The following is a 13,835-nucleotide window of genomic DNA, read 5'->3' on the forward strand; positions in this document are numbered from 1 at the left end:
TAAACACGAATTTCAATAACATATTTGGCAGTTTGTCCGGATTGTTCTCTCTCTCTCTCTCTCTCTCTCTCTCTCTCTCTCTCTCTCTTGAATGTAAGGAAAATCAAGAGTTTTGTCGGCCTTCTGATATTCTTTCACATCGTGACAGAATATGAATTTGATCACTTCAATTTGTTAAAGAAATTACAGTGTTACACTGTTGAAAATAGAATAGATTAAGGAAATGAATTCCGAAGCATGCTATTTAATATGTTTTAAATTTACTTGAGGATAAATTACTAGCACTTAAGTACATAAGAAATAAGAAAACTTTTAACTAAAGTTCGTGGAAGATTTCTTCACATTGTTACATGTAGATAATTCAAAGTATCTATACTATCCTTGTTCATGTACATGAATTAAAAGAAAAAAAAATTATTTTTTATTTTGATTTTAAAAACTTCGTGTTTATAATTAGTTTTGATACAAAGCACAAAGTTTGTTGGTTATCTCTTTTATAATACACATAATGCGTAATAATTATACAGAAATGTTTAGGGTGCCTACAATCTCTTGTGATTTCACCGATATGTACACGGTGAAGAATAATTAGTTCTTTTTCTTACCTGTTTATTGATACAACTGGATGTGTAGTGCACGTTTCCAGACTCAAATTCTTTCTGCAGATAGCAAGCCTGTATTCAATTAAAATAAGTTTCATACCTATATTAGGTATCTAATATGAGCAACAAGTGGTTTTAAAAAAAGAATAGGTACATATATACAACAAATTTGTAACTCTGATTTTAAAAAGTCTGAACACACCTTCTTGAATTATACATAATTTTTCACAAGTATTTTTTTCATTGCAGTTCAGTTAGTTGGGCAAGTTTCCTAAACAAAAGATTGAGGCATTATCAGCCGTTTGTGCAAGATTCCAGAGGATTCAAAATAGTTGTAGATTATCTAAATCTATTTTGATTGAAATTTACGTAAATTGCTACTAATGAAATAAGTTGAGCCTTCGAAAATTAATTCCTCATATTGAAATTGTACGAGGGGGAATTTGAAAAGTCCTGAGGAAATTAAAGGAAATTAACGAGCTTATTATTATTAGAGGAAAACAGAAAAACATATACATATTGTGACGTCATTTTAGTTTTTTAATTTCGTAATAACTCTGCAAATAACATCAGAATCCCTTGTGTTTAGCATACTGACTTTACAAATGACGTAACAAGAAGCATAATTTCATTTTTTTTTTTAATAGCCCTTTCACGATAACTTCTGTACTTCTCTTTTGAAGGGTAAAATGGTATATTTTGGTGATATATGACGTAACACAATTGCTTAATATACGTCATTTGATTATCTATCAATAAAAACTTAGCCAAAAGTTATTAATTTGCCCTGCAAAAGAGTAGCACCCGATCGAGTAATCGTGAATAGGCCAATTGCACATAAAATTAAATAAACTAAGAAATATTTTTTAAGAAACAAAAGATCAATACCGATGTAAGCAAAACTTGTGTTCAAAATGCTTTTAAATCTCAGAACCACAAATTTTCTTCATATTTCTTTCCTATCTTATATGATAATAACAATTATCCAAAAGAAATAACTGTAATCTAGATAAAGCTGCTACCTGATTCATTTCGCATACTTTCAAATTGTCACAAAGAGTTGGATCTGATGTTTTGACAGTCAAAACAAATAGGTCCTCGATTAGAAGGATATCCTGTAAAATTTCATATACATTGTATTTTAAATTTCTTTTTATAATATTTATTTGTTTAAGATTTATTTATTTAACATGTTGTAAGGCTAAGGTTAATTAAAATATGATATATATTATGTCTTTAAAAAATATGACTATTTATACCATCACAACTTCTTAATGTTCTTAAATTGTATAATGTTTCTAGATAACATTATGTACGGAATCGAATTTGCTTGGGTATTGCGTTATCTTCAGCATGATAAACGCAATCAACACATAATGGTTCTTTTTTCTTCTAACGTTTAGTGCTTTGTTCGTTTTGCTTGATATATCATGCATTCCTTTATGTTTTACAGAAATACGAAAATAACGAATAGTCATCATGCCTAAAAGTCCATTTCAACATACAAAAATCAGAAGCTATTAAAACATCAGAAGTGGGATCAGGAGCAAGCATCCCTTGACAACCGGTCACATCCGCAATATGCTGTAGCTGTTAATAAAGCATGACAACCTTTCACACTTGTATATTATTATACAATGTCCACATGCCTTGTTGTTACACAGAGGAGAGGAACAACATTCTATACACAGGATGTGCTTGTTCTGTGGATCCACACCGTAAATACTCCTCACATTATGATCATATTTATGACTTAATCGACAAACCTTAAAAAAGTAAAAGGAATGTTAAAAAAATATTTATAAAAGAGCTTTTGGGGATATTTTTGAGTTAACCCTTACAAAAAAGTACTAGTCCCCCGCGTGGGGCAGTGGTTAGAGCATTTGCTCTAGAGTTGCGGAGTAAGGAGTTGATCCTTGCGTCGCGGGTTCGAATCCCACTGTGGGACGTGGAAACCGGTCCTTCGGATGAGACCGTATAAACCGAGGTCCCATGTCGCAGCAGGTGCTGGCATGAAAAAGATCCCTCACTGCTCAATGGCCCTAAGTGCCGAGTATAGGTCAAAATTGGCAGCTCTCCACCGGCAAGTGGTGGCGTCTCCATATGAGTGAAAAATTCTCGAGAGGGACGTTAAACAACAATAAAAAAAACCAACAGCAAAAAAGTATTATAGTTATTAATTGTTAAGTACAGTATAGTATAACAGTTTTCACTATAGAATATCAACGTTTTTACTGTTGTTAATCAAAGGGTTTTTTTTTCTATAATTTTCAAATTATTATATTTTGAGTTTCGCAGTTCATACATGCATATTTTTTTTATTAAATGGAAATATTACTCTTTTATTCATAATTTATTTCCACGGTCATTTTGTCTATGCATGCATAAGGAATATTGTCCACTAGTTTTCAATCTGCTATAGACTAACTGAAAGTTGACCAACCTTAATGAGTACAACAACATGTATTCATGAGTGTAGAAGAGCTTCCAGGTACTCAAGTTATGGACAAAACGTTACCTGGGAAGTTGTACAGCCAGTGTGAAACAAAACTGTTCCATTTTCTGACGTATGGCTCTTCGTAAAGCAAACCTGTTAAAGTCACATGTTTAGTTCAGTTTATGTAATATTTATCTAGTTTGAAATATGCAACCTTTTATTGATTAGGTTCTACAGTTAGCCGTCTATGAGATCGATCAACCCGATATATTTCTGTAGACAGTCAGTAACAAACTTAAATGTAAATATATATATATTATCAGTGCAATTACTGTATCCCAATCTTTCTCTAGACTGCATATTTAAACTTTTTCAATTCAGCGAATATGCTAATTTTAATTTATTACTTTTTCATGTAGTTTCTAAAAGTTTTTGTGAACTAACACGCATGCATACTGTAACTAGACACTGGATATCTTTCCAACTGTATTTTAAACATTTTTATTTTTGTTTGAAAATGACGTAAATTAAATTTTAGTTCACAATTATTCTTTTTAAAAAGTTGAATATGATGTTAATTTACCTCCCCGTCTCTGCATTTTCTGACTGTATGTCAATATCTCGGAGGAATACCATTAGTACAGGACAAACAGTATAAAGCAGCTGAATAGTAAACAAAAAGTTAGTATCTAACGTACAGGAAGTGCAACAGTTTTTTCATCTGGTTTGCTGCATTAACGGGCAAGATTGGAAATATACAGCTTACGACATTTCCATCTGTTAGAGTCAAAACATTAGATGATAGACGATGAAATTGGCGGGTACAATTCGGCGTGGGCGTCTGAGAAAACATGGGATTGAAATTCTAGTTTGAAATTCATTTTCAGTCCACCCAAGCTACTCTCATACGCACAGTGTTTGTGATTGATCAAGAAGACAAGTAATGTTAATTTTGGAATAGTTTGACATTTATATAAATCATAGTCTTTGGTCTAATGCTTTTTAAAAGAAATAGTAATAGGACGACCATTAAATTTCAGGGGATGGGGGTTCTGGTAGATCCTAAACATAAACAGGAAAGTTGTTGAGTTTGTACACCCCATCCCCATCCCATTTATGGTTTTGCTTGTCAACCATTTTTCAGCAAAGATCTCTTGTCATCCTATAAATAAATATACAACGTACTCTGTTTCGTGAAGTCATGAATAGAAATAAATTAATCCCCCTCTTTTAAATTAAGTGGCCGTCCCTTGAGAGAATATATCTGTATCTCCTAAATCTATAACGTTTGCGTGTTTTTAAAAATATTGGATTGAAAATTCTGATCTACATCAATTTCAAACTATTTGTGAATTGAAATTATTTGTCTTTTGGATCATACATTAACACTTTTCGTATGAAAATTTCTTAGGTGGATTGAAAATTAACTTTAGATATGGATTTCAATCTAATGTTTTCTCAGACGTCCGTGTCGAATTGTACCTGTCCATATTTTGACTGCGACAGATGGATTAACGTTTTGCGTTCTTATCATTAACTGGGGAGAGGAGAGTGCTTCATCTTTATATACCCAGATATATGTACTTGTCAGAACCGCATAGGATTTCGAGATATAGTGGTACTCCAAGCGAGGCAAACACAATAGATTCTGGTTTGTTTTTTAAAACGGTCTTAATAATTGATCGTAGACCAGTTAAAGAAAATAAGATAGACTTAAATCCCTTTTTGGCCTCTGCTTCGGGATGTCCCTTGAAACAAAGCAAGAATGCATATTCATAGAGCTGCTGTCATCTCTGTCAAAATCTGAGTATTACATGTAAGTTCGAGTAAAAGGTATAGAAAGTTTACAAAAAGTTCACAAAATTTGTCAGTTTTCACATGTTCCCTTATATTTATTCAAATGAAATGCCATTTTGGTTTAGACAGCACAAAGAACAAGATTGTCTATCTATCAAATTTAAATATTCCATGCACAAGTATCAGATATATGTTATGTAAGAACATCGCAGATAAGAGGCTTGTGGTCTGTGTTTCCCGAAGTAAAAATTCTCTCCAATGTGACAGAATTTCATCAGAATTGAGGAAATCCGAGAAAATTTTCTAATTTGTTATTCTCCTGTGTCCTCTATGGCCGACGCCAAAAGTATTATTTTAAGCAGACATCATTTAAATTTTTTTCATTGCAATTTTCATTTGTGTTTTGATATTTATATTTAATAAGGGGTCAAATTTTGCCGTTTCCAAACATTTTTCTTTACAATCAAACAAGAAAACTATGGTGGCATATTTCTGCCACCACTTGTCAGATGTTTTTATAGACTTGTCAGATGTTTTTGTGGACTTGTCAGATATTTATGGCAACTTGTCTGGTAATTATGTGGACTTGTCAGATAAAGATCATCACGGCCAGGAACTTAGTATCTTGTTATTACAGCATGTTAAAGCCACTAACTGACATCTACTTGTCATCATAATATCTGACAAGTCGACATAATTTTTTTGACAAGTAAATATATTTTTCTGACAAGTCAACATCATTTTCTAACAAGTCGGCTTGTCATATGTTATGTCAACTTTTCAGATATTGATGTTGAGTTGTAGAATATAATATCGACTTGTCAGAAAATATATCGATTTTTCAGATCTTTCTGTTGACTAGTTGGATCTTTATGCTGACTCGTCAGATACTTATATCGACTTGTCAGAAATGTATTTTGTTAACTGATGGTCTAAACTGGGCATCATGGACACGTTTTCATGTTGAATTTTTAACCACGGAAACAAGTGACAAGTTTACAAGAAGATCTGACAAGTCGACATAATTCTTTGACAAGTAGGGGGCAGAAATATGCCACCATAGAAAACATATACACCTCTAGCAATAAAAGTGACTTATCAGTAAGAAATAGCAAAGATTTCTAGCCAACATTAAACGATCTCGATAATTGGTAAGGACATCTAATATATTTATTATATTATGCTACTTGAATTGGGGATGATTAAGAATCAAGATTTTTACATGATATAGGGTTTTTCTGACTAGAACATGTCTCTCTTGCCCCGATTTCAAAGATCGTTATCAGATTTGAATTTTTTGCTATTCTACAGCCTTAACTTTGTCGACTGTATTTGGAAGAGATTAATTCACTTTTCTCAAAGGTATTGTATGTGTACTTAAAAAGTGCTTTTCATATTTTAGCCAATAAAACAATACCCTTATTCAAGAATACCGTTAATAAATCATTAATAACTACAACACAGGGATCGGACCTATGCAGCGCTAATTCATGACTACTCCAACCACGCGATACCAAGTTATTTCAATGAATTTTTAATACTTTTATTTATGTAAACGTACCGTATCTTGTGGCTAGACCTGAGTAATTTTTTTTTAATTATTATCAGGATTACAGGATGTAGAAGCATGAAATTTGTGTCTTATCACTTAGCAAAAATTCTAAAATATTCGATAAAGAAACTTTTTTGACTAGGTAGGAATTGTGTACATTAACATGTAGAAAACAATGTTGTTGTCCAAGTCAATTTTGTTTACAGGAAAACAGTACATTATTACAAAGACATAAACATATGAAGAAAATATACAGAATTTCAATTTCAACACAGAGACTGATTTAATATGCATAAATTATGAACAATTCGAAAACGGGCAAGGCAAAGAGGATTGAAATTTGATAAAACAATATATATGGATCGTATACAAGGGCTGTCCAAAAACCTTGCGAACAAATGCTTTAAATTTCCTTACTTACCTGCATACATAATGCAGATCAGGAGAAGAAGAACATCTGCAATACATTTGACAGTATTTATTGATTATGCATCATGATCAATTTTCCAAGAAACTGATATATGTATAAACAAACGTAAAGAATTATGTAACTTGATTTTTTTTTATAAATTCCATGAAATTCGTGGACCTCATAGTTCTTATACATGCATGACCGTCATGGAAAATGTGTGATTTAAAAGTAACTTTTGGATAAGAAACCAATTGACGTAAAGTGTCTGTGATCAGATTTCATTGCTTTAAGCTAAAATGAGGAAATAAACCAAAACAGTTCCTCAATGGCAGTGTGTTTAAATGAAAAAAAATGAATAGTTTGAATGTCAATACAAGTAACTTTAATTTTTTATTGAATATTAAATATAAGATAGTTCTTATTTTCAGTTTTAAAAGTTCATGTAGATAGATCTTTTTTAACGCAGTTGTTGGTGTTTTGTGATCGAGGGTGGAAAGTACATCAAATTTTCATAAACTAAAAGAAGGTGTAGGAATGCTAAGTAACTTTGGTATAAAATGAACATATAATGATAACAAAACATAAAAACAAAAAATAACAGCAGCAAAATACAAAAAGCCGAATAAAAACTAGCAAACATTGCAATATCATGAAATTAATAATCTTCCTTACCTATAATACGTGGTGACATTTTCTGTAATATTATCCCTGTAGAAATTAGACACCTACATGGTTATATACGTACACCGCCGCAGAGATAAGAGCAGTGTATTTAATGTCAAAATGTTGAAATACGATTTAACGGTTTTCAGAATTAATAATGGGTCAGTATCTCAATATTCATGTTCAACATATCCAGATTAAAGAAAATTGAAAGGACAGAAAAATCTTCAATATAACAGACATATTCAAAGATACAGAAAATTTAACTAACGTCATGTTTTGTAAAATCTGATTTTTGTATTGTGTTGCTTTTTTTTTTTTTTTAATTTTTGTTAATTTTATTTTGGAAGCTTGGGGGGGGGGGGGTACAAATTAAATGTAAGAAATAGTTTGGATAATGGAAAAGCATATTACTTAAAATTAAATAGTGTACATATAGCAAGACATTTTATTTAGGAAAAATCAAACTGAAACAACATACCAAGATCATAAGAATGGACAGGACCTGTTAGGTTTGATTATTATCTTATGTCAAATGTTAGAATCGTCACGGTCGCTTCGTGATCGGTAGGTCGTGGTTTCGAACCCCGGTCGCGACTGACCTACGTCGATAAAAAAAGGTAGCAACTGATCCTTCTCCAAGCGCTCAGCACTAGAAAATGAAAGTTGTGGGTCCTTCGAATGAGACCTTAAAAACCAAGGCTCGTGTCACGACAGACGTTGGTACGATAAAGATTCCTCACTTCTCAATGATCCTGAGTGCCGAGTTAAGGTCTACATGTAAATATGAAGCCCTTTACCGGTATATGCTGACGTAGATGAGTAAAAAAAAATTCGAATAATCAATCAAAAATTAGATTGGCAAAGCTCCTTCTCCTGATACAGCTCTACTTTTTTCTAGAAAGCAATGACTGAGATAACAAAAAATATAATAAGAACAGTTTTGAGGGAAGAAAGCTTTTCTTTCATAAAAAAAAATGAACATGTGTATGTCTATGGTAAAAGGTATACCGCTGTGTACCATTTTTCTTTTTTGTTTGTGTTTTTCTATTTGTACCTTAGAGACATTTCATTAATGCAATTACTGTAAATGAGTCGAAAATATAGTTTCAAGTCTTGAAAGTTGCTTCTTACTAAAGTCACTGCAAGGATAATAAGGTTCGCAAAACTGATTAATTAATTTCAATATACATGTATAACTAAATTTAATGCTTTATAGCTGAAATTCCCTCTTTCTATTCAAAGCAGAAACGATTTTGTCCCATTTGATATTTAAAATCAAAACCAGAAAATATCCTGAATTTTCCCTTTAAAAGTATGAAATTATTTTAGCAATTCTTTTTTTTTTATTCAGTCTCATGTGCTGATTTAAGAGATTTTCAAATATATATTTCAATTGCCTTCATAGCATTGTTGTTTGCTGTGAACACTTGTTATATTGTATTTAGTGATATACCTTGCATATTATTCAGTTTATTTTATAATTGTTTAAAATAGTTTGAAATATACTGAGAAACATCTTCTCCGAAAAAAGTACAAAGACAAATCCAGCTCACTTTACTTGGAATAGAATAAAGGAATAAAGTTAAAGACTTTTTAGGTTGCTTATTTTTATTATTTATTAGCAAATGGAAGTCAAACACAATTTTATTGAATTAAAGATAGTTTATCTGCTTTTAAAGTTTAGTTTAGAATTTTCCATCCCTATTTCCATTAAAATTTTCCAACCCTATCTCAGACATTTTAAGTGGAAAATACATGAATTTTTTGCTTAATATAGATGCTTTGATAATTCCCTTTAGTTGTTATACATGGGCCTCGATCACTGAATTTCGTACATGACGTCACATGTGTAAGATGTAGAAAAATTTTATTGAAGCATGTATATCACTATATCTGAATTCAAACTTTAAATTCCATTTTGAATTAGCTTACAACGGAAATTATATCGTACAGTCTCTTAACATGCATTTCTGAAAACATTTTCATTTTTGAAAAATATTTTTTTAAAAATATGCAAATTTTTACAGCACGTGAAAAGTCTTTAAAATGAAGTACACTTCTAATACAAAACGAAATAAACAAAAAGTGAAAAGGCCTCTTAAAAATTATCATGTTCGCGCATTTCAACTGCTCCTATCGGAAAAGTATCATAATGAAATTGAAATGGCACTCTCTCACGCCTCTGTCTCTCTCAATGGTTCGAGTAGTGACAGTCAGTGGATCAAAAAACCAAGAGTTACTAGACTGTGTCAGGGTTTTGAAATTCAAATATAGTATCTGAGAAACAGGCGCTTCAACTGACTGACAGAATATTTTTTGGTCCAAATTAAGAGACTGCTGAATTAAATGCATTTGTCAATCAGAGCTGCAACTGATGTGTGCAAGGCTGACAAACAGACTATTGAAATTTAGGGAGGGGAGGGATAATGGTTACCTTTAGTTTTCTAATGTTGCCTGGTGAAGATTAACTATTCAATTAAGTGTCTATTAATATTTAAATAATTGAAGGTAAAATGTCATATACTAGACTTCAAGGATTTTTTTCCCAGAATAAATTTATAAATACTATCCTTGAGTTTTATTCACATTAAGCAAATTGTCATGTTTAGATAATTTTAATACACAAGTAGTTTTAATCAATATTATTCATATTTTTAAAAGGTTTTTATCACGTATCTAATTATTTTTAAAAATGAAACACTATTATATTCTTGAAACATATAATTATCGTTAAATTATGAAATAACTTTGAAAACAGTCATAGTTAGGTGATAAAACGCCCGTAATATAGAGTTCTCGAAGTAAAAATCTCCACTAATTAGATAGGGGTCACGTGGTACTGAAACGTCATAGGTGTCAATGGTCATTTAGAACTCGTAAAGCTTATCAACAGAGCTCCAGATAAGGTGCGTGTTTGCAGAAATATGCATTGAATTTTTCAAATTACGCATTAAAAATTAAAACAGGGCGTCCAATTATGCATTAGCAATCATAAATAAGCATTACACTACAAAAGTAATGCGTACGACGGATTTAACTAATTATATGAATTGAAGTCAGCTCAGTGTTTAAATTTTTATCAAAAGGAAATTTTGATTAAGCGTATTTGGAATAACCTAGGCGGATTTCCAGTTCGGGAGAAAGATTTGAATATTAAATACTCGTACTTTGTCTGAAAATATCACAGATTTCCACTGCTCATATCCAAATTTTTGTTCTTGACGCGTACAGGTCGATATTGTCAAAATTGCGCAAAAAACACGCATGGTGTCTAATTTATTCTTTATCACTGTTTATTAAACAGTTCTTGTATATTTACCATTTTCGGTTTTTGTTTTTCACATGCTCCTGTGCTATAAATAGCGCTACGCGACTTTTAATCCAAACGGGGAGTAACTCTAAAACTTTTACCTCCATCGATCCCAACAATTTATATTGCAAAACCTAAGATATGTTTTTGATTAAAAAAAAAAAAAACAAACAAACAAAATGGAAAACAACGGGGCTGGATATTTTGAGAGGAGCAGGTGGGGATGAGAATCTAATTAATTGTATCTGGCCAAATGAAGGATATTTTTCTTGGTAATTATTGCTAAGATCAATATAGGCCAAATTTTAAGGTCAGACGACACGTTCCTCAATAATATATAATTTTTTCCCAAGAATTAGCCATTGAAGTATTGCTACTTGAACAAGTTTCCTCACAAAAAATTGAGGTATCACAAAAGAATGAATATGATGGATAATTTTGGATAAATTATGAAGAGATACAAAATAAGATTTTGAGGAACGTGTCGTCAGTCCTTAAATGGAGTTCTGTGTGCCCGTGGTAACTTTGCCTACCATATTTTCTTTCTGGTGAAAAAAATGAAATGTTTCTCAGTAAGAGCTAAAAGTTGACAAATTTTTTAAAATTTCATTAAGCTGAATGATAAATGCAGAAACTGTCCTTTTTTACATTCCTCTTTCAAAAACACTTATTTCGATAACAAGCTAAAAATCACATAAGATGTCAAGAGAGCAATAGATTAACAAAATACTCTTTGATTATTTTGCTGAAAAGCAAAATCTGCATTGATTTGAAAATCAGGGAGTAAATACACTTTGAGGTTAAAAAAAAAATTATCTGGAGCTCTGTTATCGTAAGAAAAATGTATCAAACGGATTTTGGCATTAAATAATATACACAACACAATAAGATCGGTGGAAATTTTGACATCGACGATATTCTTTTAGTTATAGACGGTATGAACGTCTAGCAGAGAGAAATTAAATAACCAAGACAATATGCCGATAATAGGAGAGGACACCGAATACGAAGCCGTTGACAACTCGGGACTTCCGACTAAATAGAACGAATAACTAAAGTTGGACTTCGTAAATATTTATAAATATGAGAATTTTAAATTCCACTTCTTCATTATTTTAATTAACTGTATATATAAATATTCTATCTGTTCCAGTGAATATCATCTTCAACACTCTTCAACATCTTCAATGGTGCCGTACGCATTTACGAAGTTCACAACAATCTTACTAGCATGTACTAGATTCTGTGCGACTTTAAAAATGCATGTAGGGTTTTAAAAAGGTACCATGTTCTTAAAATATTTTATAAGACAGAAAAAAAAATTGTGATCGGACATAAACTATTGTTCTGAATGTAGACCAAGCCCTCGTGTTTGCAGAAAAAAGGGCCCCCTTTCGCTTCTCGACCAAGTCCAGGAAATATGAAAAAAGTCTTCCTAAAATCTTTCTTCTGCGCATTTGTGCATCCTAGAGCCACAAATTATACCTTTCTAGCTGTCAATTATCCAATTATCACTTATTTATTTACTTACAGGTTTAATAGACACAACAAATAAACCGTTTTATATACACAATAAGTACTTTGCTTGACCAGGATTGACACCTATGACCTCAGAGCAATGGCGCATAGCATTGGCGATCAAAATATGCATATTGAGAAATTCAAATTTTGAATCCCTGAAACATCAACCGTATTAATTTTTTAGCAAAGATTTTTTAATATTTGATTTTAATAACATGTAAACTTTGTCATATCAAAAAATTTTGAGACGTGTTAACCCTTTAAGTGCAAAAAGGCCAAGTTTAACCGACTTTTACTTAGAAGCAATGCATGTGTAATCTGAATTTCTCTTCAATATTTTTTTAGTACATTAGAAATATACTTCATGAAAAATTGACTTTACAATACTTTTAGGTGCACACCCTTTTAAATAATTATAATTCAATTATGAATATAACAGGCAATTAGATTAGAAAGAAAAATTAGATTATATTGTATTAACTACGTTGCCAACGTCATAATCTGATATGCCTTATATCCTACATTTAAAAAATTGTTCAAATTGAAACTATTCTATTAGGGAAATTGTTTTATTTATTATTCTTTATTAAAACCTTTAAAAAAAGATAAGATTATAGGGAATGAAATAAAGAGCTTTCAAAGTTATATTTATGTAACATGGTTGGAATAAAATAGTTTACTTTTTTATATACTGTCTCCAATTCGCGGTTTAGGAAGCTGAAACTGCTCCAATCCAGATTATACATTATAACTTGGGTAGCTATAAAACTTTTGGATATTTATTTGTGTGGGAACTACTTCAATATAGATTTTTCATTATAACTTGGTTAGCTACAGTGTATAAAACTTTTGGATATTTATTTGTGTGGGAACTGCTCCAATATAGATTATACATGATTATAACTTGGGTAGCTATAAAACTTTTGGATATTTATTTGTATGTACCGTTCTTAGAAAAAAACAACATTAATTAGATTTTAATACTATATAGTGTAATAGAGTTTATTTCGAAATGTGGGCAATTTTTCATGGCTCTACACATGTACATTATCAAATCACAACGATATGACTACATGTGTGTTACATGCATCAGCAAATTAGGGTAATACATGTTTTCATAGGAAAGACTCAAGAGGTTTTATTTTTTAGACCGATCTTTTTTTAAAATTCTAAATCTGAACAACATTGTACTTATTTTACATCTACAAAAGAGAATTGAATCCCTACAAAACTATAAGCAAAAACATTAAATAAATTTAAATTCATGTCAAATATTATTTTTAATTATATATAACATTACACAAGACTGGTAACTTAGGAAAGACTCATCACATGTATACTAACTAGCATATATGCATGCAAAAATCGCAAAACATTATTATGTTGTGTTATTGTTTTCAAATTGTGACAGCTATGAAGACCTCTGTCGTGTCTGAAAAGCTGCATTCAAATGTTTGCTCAAAAAACAGGTTAATAATTATAATAAAAAAAATTATCTGCAATTAATCTCGCTCTCTTTCCACAATGTATCCCGCACC

Source organism: Saccostrea echinata, unplaced genomic scaffold, assembly GCF_033153115.1.
Source record: "Saccostrea echinata isolate AGI-Se365-2 ecotype Australia unplaced genomic scaffold, CSIRO_AGI_Sech_v1 ptg000017l, whole genome shotgun sequence".
In the NCBI taxonomy this organism is placed as follows: domain Eukaryota; kingdom Metazoa; phylum Mollusca; class Bivalvia; order Ostreida; family Ostreidae; genus Saccostrea; species Saccostrea echinata.